General features: G+C 35.5%; 1 long non-coding RNA gene across 1 annotated transcript in view; it reads right to left on the bottom strand.

Annotated features, from left to right (window-relative positions):
• The window catches only part of LOC103877179, a 121,254-nt gene that overhangs the window by 27,423 nt on the left and 80,053 nt on the right, over nt 1-13,778 (bottom strand). The window contains exons 6-8 of the long non-coding RNA XR_002516803.2: nt 9,486-9,723; nt 1,753-1,825; nt 463-527 (exon numbers count right to left, since the gene is read on the bottom strand). This is a non-coding gene — a long non-coding RNA (uncharacterized LOC103877179). The remainder of the gene's footprint in view (nt 1-462; nt 528-1,752; nt 1,826-9,485; nt 9,724-13,778) is intronic.

The raw sequence follows: 13,778 nt of genomic DNA, 5'->3' as shown, positions 1-13,778 counted from the left end.
TTAACAATAGCTTTATGCTTTCAAATAAATACTTTGCAAATGTCACTGGGTATGGTGGCTCACGCCTGTAATCACAGCACTTTGGGAGGCAGGCAAATAAACTGAGGTCAGGAGTTCGAGACCAGCCTGACCAACATGGAGAAACCCCATCTCCACTAAAATTACAAAAAAATTAGCTGAACATGGTGGCGCATGCCTGTAATCCCAGCTACTCGGGAGGCTGAGGAAGGAAAACGGCTTGAACCTGGGAGGCAGAGGTTGCGGTGAGCTGAGATTGTGCCATTGCACTCCAGCCTGGGCAACAAGAGCGGAATTCTGCCTCAAAAAAAAAAAAAAAAAAAAAAAAAAAAAACTTTGCAAATGTCTCTTTGAAATGCAAAGATTAATAATCTAATCTGAAACACATCAAAGAGATAGATAAGGGAAAGCATCTTTTTTATTTTGAGATGAAACTTTGCTTACCTGGTATAGGTGCTGGGAAGTTCTGCTGACTAAGCACCTCATATAAAATTAGGGCACCAAAATTACTGTTGAATGAAAGAAAAGAGTATCAGGCTGAGGTGTTTTACAGAATAGGGTGTCTGACTGTTAGTTTCAGTTCATGAAGAGTTGAGAATTGTGACCAGTTTTCTGCACACTGAAAACCCTAACAAAAGTGATCTAACCACTATTCACCCTTCATAAGCATACATTTGTTGCTACTAATCCTATTTTTACTCAGATATTTTAATGATATTCCCACAAAATTATCTATTTGCCTTGCCATGCTTTAAGCAAATATACATATCTCTTTTGCAACAGCCACCAAACATTAACCATATTCCTTGTTCTCTCTTTTCTGAGAAACTTCTTTCTGCCAGTCTGTTCTTTTTTTTTTTTTTGCATCTCAATCTACTATCCATCATCTGTCTTTCTCATCACCTCCCACTGTCTGAAATGAAGCCGAGAATAGACATACATAATGCTTCAACAATTACAGCTGGAAGAACCTTACCAGCATGGATCTTGACAGAAGGGGGGACAAGCCCTGATTTCTCATTTGTCCCCATATGTTTTGATCCAGAAACTAAGAAAAACTTTTCAATTCCCAATCATATTGATCATGGAGGAAAGTCATCTGGTGAATCAATGGTAAATACTGCTAAATTAAATGAAAACACGAGGGATATTTTTCCTCTTGTTTTAAGATTATTTTATTTCCTTTTGCCATAGGTTAGTTTTGCTGGCAATCCCATGCCATGTTAGAACTCTTCATAAATTAGGAGAAAACATACCAAAATTTTAAAATAAGTTTATCATCTGTTAGTCCTGGCAAATCATATCGTTTCTTTCTGGTTTATTCTAAATATCACTGTTGCTATCCTTATCCCCTACTTTGGTGAAATTACCAAAAGCCAATTCAAGTAAGTGATTATATGCCTGTCACAAACTGTATCAGAGTTTCATTTTGTGCTCTCCCCAAGCACAAACAAATATGATCATTAAGGAGCATTTATTAGTGATCTAATTTGTAGGGTAATGTGCTAGGAGATAAAGACAAAGAGTTATGTTAAGGTCAGCCTTACAATGAAAACAGGCAAGCGAGCAAGCGAGTGAGGGAGAGAGAGCAAAAGTGCCAGGAAGAGATGGCCAGATCTCAAAGTTTTTAACCATTAGTTCATTCAGAGGGCAAAACCTTTTTTAGAATGAAAAATTAGAGGCTTAAAATATGTAAGCAACACCATTGGGGTGGTTGATGTGAAAGCTACTCACTGTGTTCTTAGGGTGAGATATCTTCTAGCAACAGACTTGGATTTTCAGAGTTGTCTGAATTCTGGAGAAGGACCTTGGCAAAGTGGAGAAAAGAAAAAGAATTTGGAGAAAGAGGAAGAGATTAGACATCTCTTGTTAGTTGAGATAAGGCTCAGACAGAAAAAATTGATTAATTACTATTATTAATCTCTAAGACCATCCTATACATCTCATTTTATTCCTATTTGCTACTTGTAATTCATGCACATCTTTAGAAGGCATATGTCACAAGTCTATACAAAAGCCTGTACTAAATAAACGGATGGGTGGTCAGGGAAGAAATAATATTAGTTGGGGAAATAGACACCACATTTTTTCCACCTTTTGAGACAACTCAAAGGACTAAAATCAAAAATAAAATCTGACAAGAGAAAATATGCCCAGCTGGTAGAAGTTATAAAGGAAAGCATTGAGGGATATAAGCAAATAAAAGAAATATAAAAGAATGTGGACACATGCGCTATTTGGCATTAAAAAACTGAGTGTTTCTAGGACACAGAAAATGAAACTAAAGCAATGATAAGATTAAGCATTGTGTAATATAATATTCAAATTGAGTGAAAATGAAGATAGTTTAGGTGATACCTGCATCCAAATATTTTCAAGGGAGCCAAGGTGAGAAATTCCTAAAATGTCATATATTGTTATATGGGCCAATCTCCAGTGTCCCGTTAAATAAAAAAGCAATGAAATACTTGATGTTATAAGAAATACGTAATTGCGGCAGAACTGTAAATTAAGTCCGACAGAAATCTTTAAAAATAATTACTCTTGCAGAAAGTTGGAATACACGTAGCTTTCACTGTTCCTCCCACTAAGTGCAACTATAAACCTTGAATATCAAATATAAAACAAGCATAATGATCCCAAAAGGTGGAAAGAGGAAGGAAGAATGACTGGGGACTCTGCTATCCGAGAACTGACAAAGCGCAGAGTTACTTGGGCTTTCATTTTGCTTTGTATATCTCTAAATACATATTGGAGAAACCAGCAGCCAGGAAATGCCTAAGAATACTGACAAAAAGAGCACCAAGAAAAGCTTGATCACTCTAACAAAAGGACCCAGAGAGGGGCAGCCTGGCGAGACAAAAGCAAACTTTTATTCGACAATAACTGCTCTACTTTTCCAAACATAAAGAAAAGGCTAGGGCCCAGCCACCATGCCTGCAAGCCTGGTAGAGTATCTGAACTTCAAGGCTGTGGTACGGTGACCCAACCACACTGTTTGGATGGTGTCTCAGAATGCTGAATAGGGATCTCAGACTTTCATTCTTGCAAGGTAGTAACAAATCTTCCAGCACTCCCCTCACACTCCACCCTATATCAATAGAAACCACATGGACAGTCTTAGACTTTTATCTACATACTACTGAAATGTGGTTGGAGGCCTAGTGAAGAGTCAGGATGTCTAATGCAGTAAAGTGGTAATGAGCTACCCCTACACCCCTTAGAAACATACTGCCATTGTATTAGTCAAGGCCATTACCATCACCACTAATGAGATGCCCCTCACCACAAATCAACAGTTAGTACGGAACCTGGGCTTCCTCTGAAATTCTAACCCAACCTTTCAGTAAAAAGGCAGTGGCCTTTATCTGACCCTTCATCCCCTGACATTGAGCAGTGTAACAAGAGTTGCTGAAACATGAGATTTAAATAAGGTTCACAGTCTCTCAATGTAATACCTAACATGAATAGGTTTCATCAAAAAACAATCCTCATATCAAAAACCAGGAAGATCTCAACTTTCAATAAGAAAAGAAAATTGACAGATGCCAACATCAAGATGACACAGGTGTTAAAATTATCTGACAAGGGCTTTAAAAAGTCAGCACAAAAATGAAATGAGTAATTACAAACACACTTAAATAGAAAGTCTCAGAAATGAAACAGAAAGCCTAAGCAAATAAATAAAAGATATAAAGAAGAATCAAATAAAAATGTTAGTACTGAAAAACATAATTAACAACAAATTCTTAATGGATAGGCTCAATAAGAGAATTGAGAGCAATCAGGGACTTATGAGACTATAAAAAAAGATCTAACATTAATGTCAATGGAGTCCAAAAATGAGGAGCAGAGAGCATAGAGCTGAAACGGTTTTTGAAGTATGATTGAAAATTTCCAAAATTTGTCAAAATTAATAAGCCTGCAGATTCAAAAAGCAGAGTAAACCCCGAAAAAGTTAAACCTAAATAATTCCATGTCGAAGACACACCATACTGAAACTTTTAAAATTAAATGGGAGGAGAATAAAGGGACATAAAAAGAGGTAAGATTTTTACACTTCACTTAAAGTGATAAAAAAAATTGACACTAGTAGATTGGGGTAAAAATGTAATATTAATAGCAATCACTAAAAGAGATACATAGAAATATACTTTAAGTTTATACTATATATAAATCAAAATGAAATTTCAAAATATGCTCAACTTATAGGAACCAAAAAGAAAGCTAGGGGATTAAAAAAAAGAAAGAGAAGAAACAGAGCAAAACCTATATAATGACCAGTTTACACTCTAATCCCTAATTATATTAAATGTAAATGAACTAAATACACCAATTAAACTACAAAGATTGGTAGCATGGATTTAAATAAACAACCCAATTATATACTGTTTACAAGAAGCTCATTTCCACAATTGTACTTAGACATTTCAACAAACTTCTCACAACAAGTAATAGACAACTGTCCAGATAATCAGCAAAAATATAGTACTCAAAATCACCATCCATCAACAGGATCACACTTGTATCAAGTGCCCACAGAATATATTCCAACGAAGACCACATCCTAGGCTTTAAAACAGATTTTAACAAATTCAAAGAAATTGAAATCATCAACAGTTTGGTTTTTGACTACAGTGGAATCAAACTAGATATCAATAACAAAAAAAAAAAGAAAAAGAAAAAGTACCAAACAACTCTAACTAAAAAAACACACTGCTAAATTTTCATGAGTCAAAGAAAAAAATTAAAGGAAAATCTAAAAGCACATTGAATGCAAGAAAATGAAAATACAACATACTAAAATTTGTAGATGACAGCTCAAACAGTATTAGAAAAGGAAATTTACAGTACTAAACATTCATATTAGAAAAGAGGAAAAGCATGGCATGGTGGCTCAGCCTGTAATCCCAGCACTTTGGGAGTCTGAGGCAGGTGGATCACCTGAGGTCAGGAGTTCAAGACCAGCCTGTCCAACATGGCAAAACCCTATCTCTACTAAAAATACAAAAGGTAGCCAGGTATGGTGGCACACATCTGCAGTTCCAGCTACTCGGGAGGATGAGGCAAGAGAATTGCTTGAACCCAGGAGGAAGATCTTAACTGAGATGGCACCACTGCACTCCAGCCTGGGCATCAGAGCGAGACTCTGTCTCCAAAAAAAAAATAAAAAAAAGGAAAAGTCTTATGTCAGTAGTCTAAGCTCCCACTTCAAGAAAATAGAACAGAAAAACGTAAACCTAGCAGAAGAAAAGATGTAAAAACAGAAATAAATGAAATTGAAAACAAAAAAGAGAAAAGACAATGAAAAAATGGCTTATTTTAACAAAAATCAATAAAGCTGACTGGCCTTTAGCTATCCTGACAAAGAAAAAAAAGAGAGAAGCCACAAATTACTAATATTAGGAATGAAACATGGGATATGATTACAGACTCTGCAGACTTCCAAAGGATAATATGAAAATATTAGAAATAACTCTACATACATTTGACAACTTAGATGAAATTGATCAATTTCCTGAAAATCTAAAATGATGCAAACTCACCCAACATAAAATATACAACTTTAATAGCTTTATAACTGTTTGAAATTTTAATTCATAATTAAATTCCCCACCTTCCTCCACCTGGCGAAATCTTCAGATCAAAATGTTTTCATTGGAGAATTCTGTCAAACATTTAAATAAGAATCAGCATCAATTCTACACAATCTCTTCCAGTAAACGGAATAAGAAGAGACACTTCCAGTATGTTATGTGAAGCCAGTAATACTCTTCTATAAGAATCATATGGGCAATACCACAAAAGAAAATTACAAAATCCTCATAAATATAGAGGCTGAAATTTTCCACAACATATTAGCATATAGAACTCAGCAATATATGAAAATAATTATACAATATGATTGAGTGAGATTTCTTCCACAGATACAAAGCTGGAACAACAGTCAAAAGTTAATTAATGTAATCCATATTAACAAACTAAAGAAGAAAAATAATAATATCATTTGATGGAAAAAAAGAACATTTGACAAAATTCAATGTCCGATCATGATAAAAAAAAATCTCAGAAAACTAGAAGTAAAGGGGACTTTTTCAACCTGATTGAAAAAAATACCAAAATATTATAGCTAACGACATCCCTAATGGTGAAATATTGAACACTTTCTCTCTAAGATCAGGAACAAAGTAAGGATGTTCTTTCTTACCAACTTATTCAGTATAGTGCTGGAAATTTTAGCTGGCATGATAAGGCAAAAGAAAAAATGGCATATAGATGAGAAAGGAAGAAATAAAACTATCTCTATTTGCAGATGACATGATGGTTTCCATAGAAAATCTAAAGGAGTAAAAAAAACCCTAGAACTAATAATTGAATTCAGCAAAGTTGCAGGATAAAAGATTAAGACACTGCATCAATTGCATTTTTATACTAGCAGTGAAAACATGGAAATAAATTAAAATTCAATACCATTTAAAATCAACCAAAAAATTGAAATATACAGGCGTAAATCTAATGTATAGGAGGTGAATGCTAAGAAGTGAAAAAACACTAATTAAAGGGATCAAAGAAAAGTAAATAAATGGAAAAACATAATGTGCTCATGGATTGGAAGACAACATGGTACAGCTGTCAATTCTTCTCAAATTGATTCACAGGCTTAAGCAATTCTGATCAAAATCCAAACAAGATATTTTTATAGATAGAGAAAAGACCTAAACTTTTGTGGAAATTCAAAAGAATTAGAACAGCTAAAGCAATTTTTAAAAAATAAATATAAAATAAAGGCATCATTGTACTTGTTGTCACGACTTATTATGTAATTATAGTCATCAAGATTGAGTTGTATTGGCAATCTACAGTCGGATCTATGTAACAGAATAGAAAATCCAGAAATTATCAAAAAACAATATTTCAATATTATAAATCATATTGATCATCTTGTATTGGTCTAAGATACAAAAGCAATTCAATGCAGAAAAAATAGTTTATTCAACAAATAGTGCTAGAGCAATTAGATACTCATAAGCAAAAAAGAAAAAGGAAACAAGATTTTAAATCTAAACCTCACACTTTATCCAAAGCTAACTCAAAATGGATCATATACTTAAATGTAAAACATAAAACTAAGTAGGGGAATGGAAGCGATAGTGTGAAGTTGGTTAATAGATGGAAAATTAAAGCTAGATCAAAAGAGTAAGTTCTAATGTTCTCTAGTACTGTAGGGTGACTATAATTGATAATAAATAATTGTATATTGTCACAGTTAGAAGAATATTTTGAATGTCCCAACAGAAAGAAATGAGAAATGTGTGAGGTGATGGATATGTTAATTACTCTGATGTGATCATTATACATTGTATACATGCATGAAAATATCACACTGTGCCCCATAAATATGTAAAATTAGTATATGCCAACTAAAAATAGTAATAAAAGCAAAAAATGTTTAGGAAAAAATGATAGGTAAAATCTTCAGGCCCTAAGTTTTGGTAAAGAGTTCTTAGACATGCCACCAAAAGCACAAAAGAATAATTGATAAATTAGAACTTCATCAAAATTAAAACCATTTGCTCTTTGGAAGACCCTGTCAAGAGAAATGGAAGAAGAGCTACAATCTTGGAGAAAATATTTGCAAACCACATTTCTGACAGAGGACTCATACCTAAAAATATGTAAAGAACTCTCACAACTCAGTGGTTAAGAAACAATCCAATAAGAAAATGGGCAAAAGACAGGAAGAAATGTTTCACGAAAGTGGAGCTATGAATGGCAAATATGCACATGAAAAGACGTGTAAATCACTAGCTTTAAGAGATAGGCAAATTAAGACCACAATTAGATATCACTACATACCTATCAGAATAGCTAACATAAAAGTAGTGACGACACCAAATGCTAGACAAGATGCTGAGAAACTAAATCTCTCAAGCACTGCTGAAGGAAATTTCCCGTGACCTCTTGGGAAATTAGTTTGGAAGTTGCTTTAAAAAGGAAATACATGTTTACCATGCGATCTAGCTTTTGTATCCTTGGGCATCTGTCCCAGAGAAACGAAAATATATTTACGCAAAAATCCTGTACATCATTGTTCATAATAGCCAAAAAGTGGGCAAAGCCAAATGTCTCTCAATGGGTGAATGATTAAACTCAATGGGACACCCACACCAGGCAATACCACTCAATAATGAAAATGACTGAATTACTGACACACCCAACAAACTGGATTGTTGAACTCCCTTTTGCTGATAATTTCATTGACGTTAACATTTTCAGAGGACAAAACTACAGAGTTGAAAAACAGATTAGTGTTTGCCTTTGGTTTGGAATGGTGGGGGAGGTGGAAAGGGGTCAGGGCAACTATAAAAAGGGAACAGGAGAAAGATCTTTGAGATGAAGGAATATTTATCTGTCTTGATCAGGATGGTGATACACACGTGATTAAAATGACATAGAAGCAAACACATGCTTTATTGCAATGTGAACTTCTTCATTTTCATAGCTGTGCTATTACTATATAAGTTCTAATCGTGACGGCAAACTGCATGAAGACGACACAGGAACTCTCTGTGCAATCTTTGCAACTTCCCATGAATCCATAATTATTTCAAAATAATATGTTTAAAAAATAATAGTCTTCAACCTTCAGTATCTTTAAAATAATAACTAGTCTTCAACCTTCAGTATCTTTCTGATAGAACTGCCTTTTTATTGATGAAAATAAGTGATGGGAACATTCTAGTCCAGTGATTATAAAGATGGTCCTAGGACCAGCAAGAGCAGCAACATCAGCACCACTTGGGAACTCATGAAAAATGCAAATACTCAGCCTGACTTCAGATCCACTCAGTCAGACACTCTCAGAGTGGGCCTAGCAGTTTGTGTTTTAAGGAGCCTCCTGGTGAATCTGATGCATGTTGAAGTCTGAAAACCACTGGCCCAGGGCCCAGAAGTCCTGGTCTTGAGCGAGATCATAACTATAGCCTGAAGAAAAGCCATATTGCCTCTGGCGTGGCTGTATCCACGCTGTCTCCATAGCCTGTGAAAATTAACAAAGTGCTGCCCGTCATACTCCACAGACTCCTCCTTATGACTATCCACTCGAAATCATTAAACGTGAATGCTGAGCATTTCAAAGTACACACATGCAAAGTCATTACAGTTAACTCAACTTTACGCTGTTATGATTCTACTCTTCATTCACTCTAGTCTCAGATTTATTTAAAACTCTAAAATGTTAAATTCAAGGTCATATCTAGACACAGGTGCCTTTCAATAATGTAAAATCAGAATTATAATACTTTCCTGCCCACCTCACAGGATTTTTGTTAAATCATATGAGATAATTTATGTGAAGGATCTGCGAAATTCTTCCACAACCTACACAAATAGTTATTATCACGATCAATTATATATTTCAATACTTAATAATAAATATTTTGTCAATATTCTCAATACGCACTTACCACTTCTTAGCCAATTCTCACATGGCCAGTGGTTTACATATGCTGTCCATAACTTTCACAAGAGATGTTCATTACAGATAGTTGTATCTACATATGGGCATGTTGACTCTGAGAGGAGGGATAAATGCCTGTGGACTCATCATTGCTGGTCAAACTCAGATTTGAAGCAGACTAGCAGATTCCAAATATGGCACTGTTCTTTCTCACTGCGTCTCTGGCCTTCTCAGTCACAAGGACACTTATCGGACACCAAAAAGAAAAAAAAAAAAAAAAAAACATTAAGCAGTCAGCTGATTTTCTTACTTTTCGATCCAAAACATATTCAAGTTATCAACTGTGCATAACCATTGTCAATTGCCAATAAACGTAGCAAAAAGAGAAATGATTGTGTGTGTGATTGCACACGCATAATGATAGAACTATCTCATGTTAGAAAGTGGGTTTGCATCTAGAGTTAAAACTGAAAAAAAAGTTAACAACACTTTTTGTGGAAGACTCCTTGACAAAAGCTGAATTTTATGAGTTTTCTTTGTGAAGAATAAAAGGAAGTTTATTGTAACAGGAACAGTGGAAAGGACTAAGGGGGAAGAAAGAAGATATGCCAGTAAATAGTTAAGCTGACTTTCTAGGAAACATTCCCAAATGGCGAACAAATTCTCATTTATTTAAATAAAGTGATAAACCTATGGAAATAGGATGCAAGTATTTTGTATTATAATCACATTCTCGTGTCCATGGCTTTGAAAATTACTAATAGCCCCCAAACGTACATAAGTTCAGGGACTCAAAGTAAATTTAGGGAAGATGGTCAAGTAATGCAATAGCTGAGGATGAGCAGGAAGCCACTGCCAGGAAAGACAGAAGGCAGCAGGCTTCGGATGTATTTGGTAATAGGCCTGCTGTTTATGCACACAGGTCAAACTGAAAGCATGTTCTATTACATAAGGGTGATGAACCTGCTCAACACATTTCCTCTATTGGCAGGTGAAACTAAATGTATTTAAATGGCATAATCTAAATTTCTGTCTGAAGAGAATTCACTAAAAAAAAAAAAAAAAAGGCATTCCATGCCAAGTTTAGTGCCCTCCACAGAGACAGCTCACTGCAAAATAGTTACTCCAACCATAAAAATGATCCTGCTTTGGATCCAAATACTGAATAATAAAAATGCTAGATTTTGGGAGAGTACATTCTTTGCAAAAGTGTGATAAGAGGTGGGAACAATCCAGGGGGATAAAGTAATGGAATTCTACAAAGGCCAGCAAGGGGAAATGGAAAATATTTAATGACAAATTAATGTATGCCCAAGGGTTAGGAATGTCACATACCAGTAAGTACAGCCGGAGTGAACAAAAGTCAACGTGGATAAATCAGGAGGTGCAGAAAGCAATCAAGGTATGAGAGAGGAATATGTGAAATATAAAACACTACATCCAGATGTAACAGAGGAGATTATAGAATGAATTCAAGTGTAAAAAATATATAAGAAAAGCAAAGATGAAAAATGAAAAGAAGATTGCAGGAAAGTTTAGATAAATATCAGAACATTTTTCAAAGAACTAAGGGTTAAGAGGTCAGCATAAGAGACAGTAAAAGTTGAAAGACAGAGACAGATAATGTGTTGACCAAATAGTGGAATCTAAAGAATTAAATGCATCCTTTCATTTATTTTTCACAAAAAAATAAGGGAGTGAGTGCATGGAGGCATGAGACACATTCAGCCAGTGTTTGCTGAAATGATGTGGTGGCTGAAATGAGTGATCAAGGAATTAGGATACATGAGAGTAAATAAGTTTCTCATTCTTTTTTCCTTTTACTCAAAAGACGTTAGTAAATGTTAAACTTGGGTATCAGAGAAAACATCATAGAATAAATCTAAGCCTAAAAAGAAAACTAAATTCTCTGTATCTTAACCTTTACAGTGTATCTTATTTATATTCTGTTTAAACTGCTTGAGTTGAAAGTGTCCTGTTTTGAGAAAGAAATTCCCTCCTACATATAAGTGTATAAACGTGTGTGTGTGTGTGTGTGCGCGTGTGTATGTGTGTTAAGCGGACTTTCTAGGAAACATTCCCAAATGACAAATTCTTATTTATTTAAATAAAGTAATAAATCTATGGAAATAGGATGCAAGTATTTTGTATTACAATCACATTCTCATATCAATGGCTTTGAAAAGTCCTAATAGCCCCCAAATGTTCATAAGTTCAGGGACTCAAAGTTTAGGAAAGATGGTCAAGTAATGTAACAACTGATCATAAGCAGGAAGTCACTGCCAAGAAAGAAGATAGCAGGCTTTGGGTGGATTTGGTAATAGGTAATTTGGTACACACACACACACATTTATACACTTATATATGGTATATGGGAGGGAATTTTTTTCACAAAACGCATATATACAAAATATGCATATGCATCCTTCTGTACATGGATATATATATGTGTGTGTATATATATACACACACACTCACGTATGTGTGTATACATACAAACACATACACACATTAATTTCTCTATACACACACATATAAAACATATACCAATACACCTGTATCTATATACTTACATACATATGCAGAGATACACAATGTCTATTTGGAAATAAAAATGTACATGAATTCAACTGTCTAGAAACCCCCCTTCTTGACAGCAATGTACTGTGACATTTGAACAGTTTAAATAACTTTAATAGTGTCTTTTGCTCTTTTCTCACTGAAATGCTCTGGATGGCTTATTTTGGGAACACATTTTATCCAAAAAATCATTGGTTGTAAAGATGATCCTTTGAGGCTTCCAAGAGAGTTATTTGCCTGATTTGTTTTCGGCCTCAGTACCTGACTGAGCATTTACATACTTTAATGTGAATTTTAAATGGCAGACCCCATGAAAACCCCGTTTCTGAAACAATGCCCTAGTGGCAAAATGCCCCCACTCTCCACTGTACCAGAAAGGCTTCCTCCCCACGCAACCCCTTGACTACTGCCGCCTGTGTGTGCCTTCCCCGCTCATCCTCTCTGGAGTCTGGACGTTCATCCTTTGTACTCTCTCTGGGAGGAAACCCTGCCTGTTAGTTGACTTCTCCATCCATCACTCAATTCCCCTCTGACCTTCTCCCACACTTGTATCTTACAATTTAAGTATATTTTTGCATTATTCAATTACACTAGAAGTTAACTGACGACAGACTGTGTGCCTAGGCCATCTCTGCACCCACCATAGGTCCCAGCTTAACACTTTAAAAAACCCCTATGTTTCACAAATCACAGAAAAAATGAATGGTCCCGCCTAGGCAGAACCTAAGTGATACAGTTTGGACATGTGTCCCCTTCCAAATCTCAAGTTGAATGGTAATCCCCAATGGTGGAGGGAGGTGGGGTCTGGTGGGAGGTGTTTGGATCATAGGGGTGAATCCTTCATGAATGGCTTGGGCCATCCGCTTGGTGATAAGTGAGCTCTTGCTCTGAGTTCACATGAGATCTGGTGGGTTAAAAGTGTGTGCCCCTCACCCCCACTCTCCCTCTCTCTCTTGCTTCTGCTTTCACCACGTGAAATGCCTGCTCCTGCTTCACCCTCCACCATGAATAAAAGCTTCCTGAGGCCTCTCCAGAAGCAGATGCAATTATTTTTCAGATAAAATTTGTTCCCAAAATAAGCTATCCAAAGCATTTCAGTGAGAAAATAACAAAAGACACAATTAAAGTTTCCATCAACAGAAGCAGGTGCTGTTGCCATGCTTCCTGTACAGCCTGCAGAACTATGAGCCATTAAATCTCTTTTCTTATAAATTACCCATTCTCAGGTATTTCTTTATAGCAATGCAAGAATGATCTAATACGTATTTCACATTGCATGCCTGTATCAAAGCATCTCATGTAAGCCATAAAGATAGACACTATGTACCCACAAATTTTTTAAAAAGAATGGCCTAATACACTAAACATGCACGGCAGCTATGTATTATCTTCAGTCAGGAGCTAAAAGCCATCTGTTACAGTGTCTTCAAATACATGATGAATTTATAATGTGGACATACAGAGCCCTTGTTATCTACATGGTTATATAGATGTGATAGAGTATTAGTGTTTCAATATATAGGCATGATTTTAAAATAAATAAAATTGAATTGTAGGTCTTTATTCTGTTCAGCATCATACGTTAGTCCTTAACGAAAGCTCATGGAAACCGGTCTTCAGTCCCCTCTGTCCATCTACCGCCCCCATATTCATACCAAGATGATGGGTGTGTCAAGACTCAAGGGCAAGGATATTATTGGATTATTGACTGGAAAATGCA

Source organism: Papio anubis, chromosome 14, assembly GCF_008728515.1.
Source record: "Papio anubis isolate 15944 chromosome 14, Panubis1.0, whole genome shotgun sequence".
In the NCBI taxonomy this organism is placed as follows: domain Eukaryota; kingdom Metazoa; phylum Chordata; class Mammalia; order Primates; family Cercopithecidae; genus Papio; species Papio anubis.
This window is presented reverse-complemented; position numbering and strand designations above follow the sequence as displayed.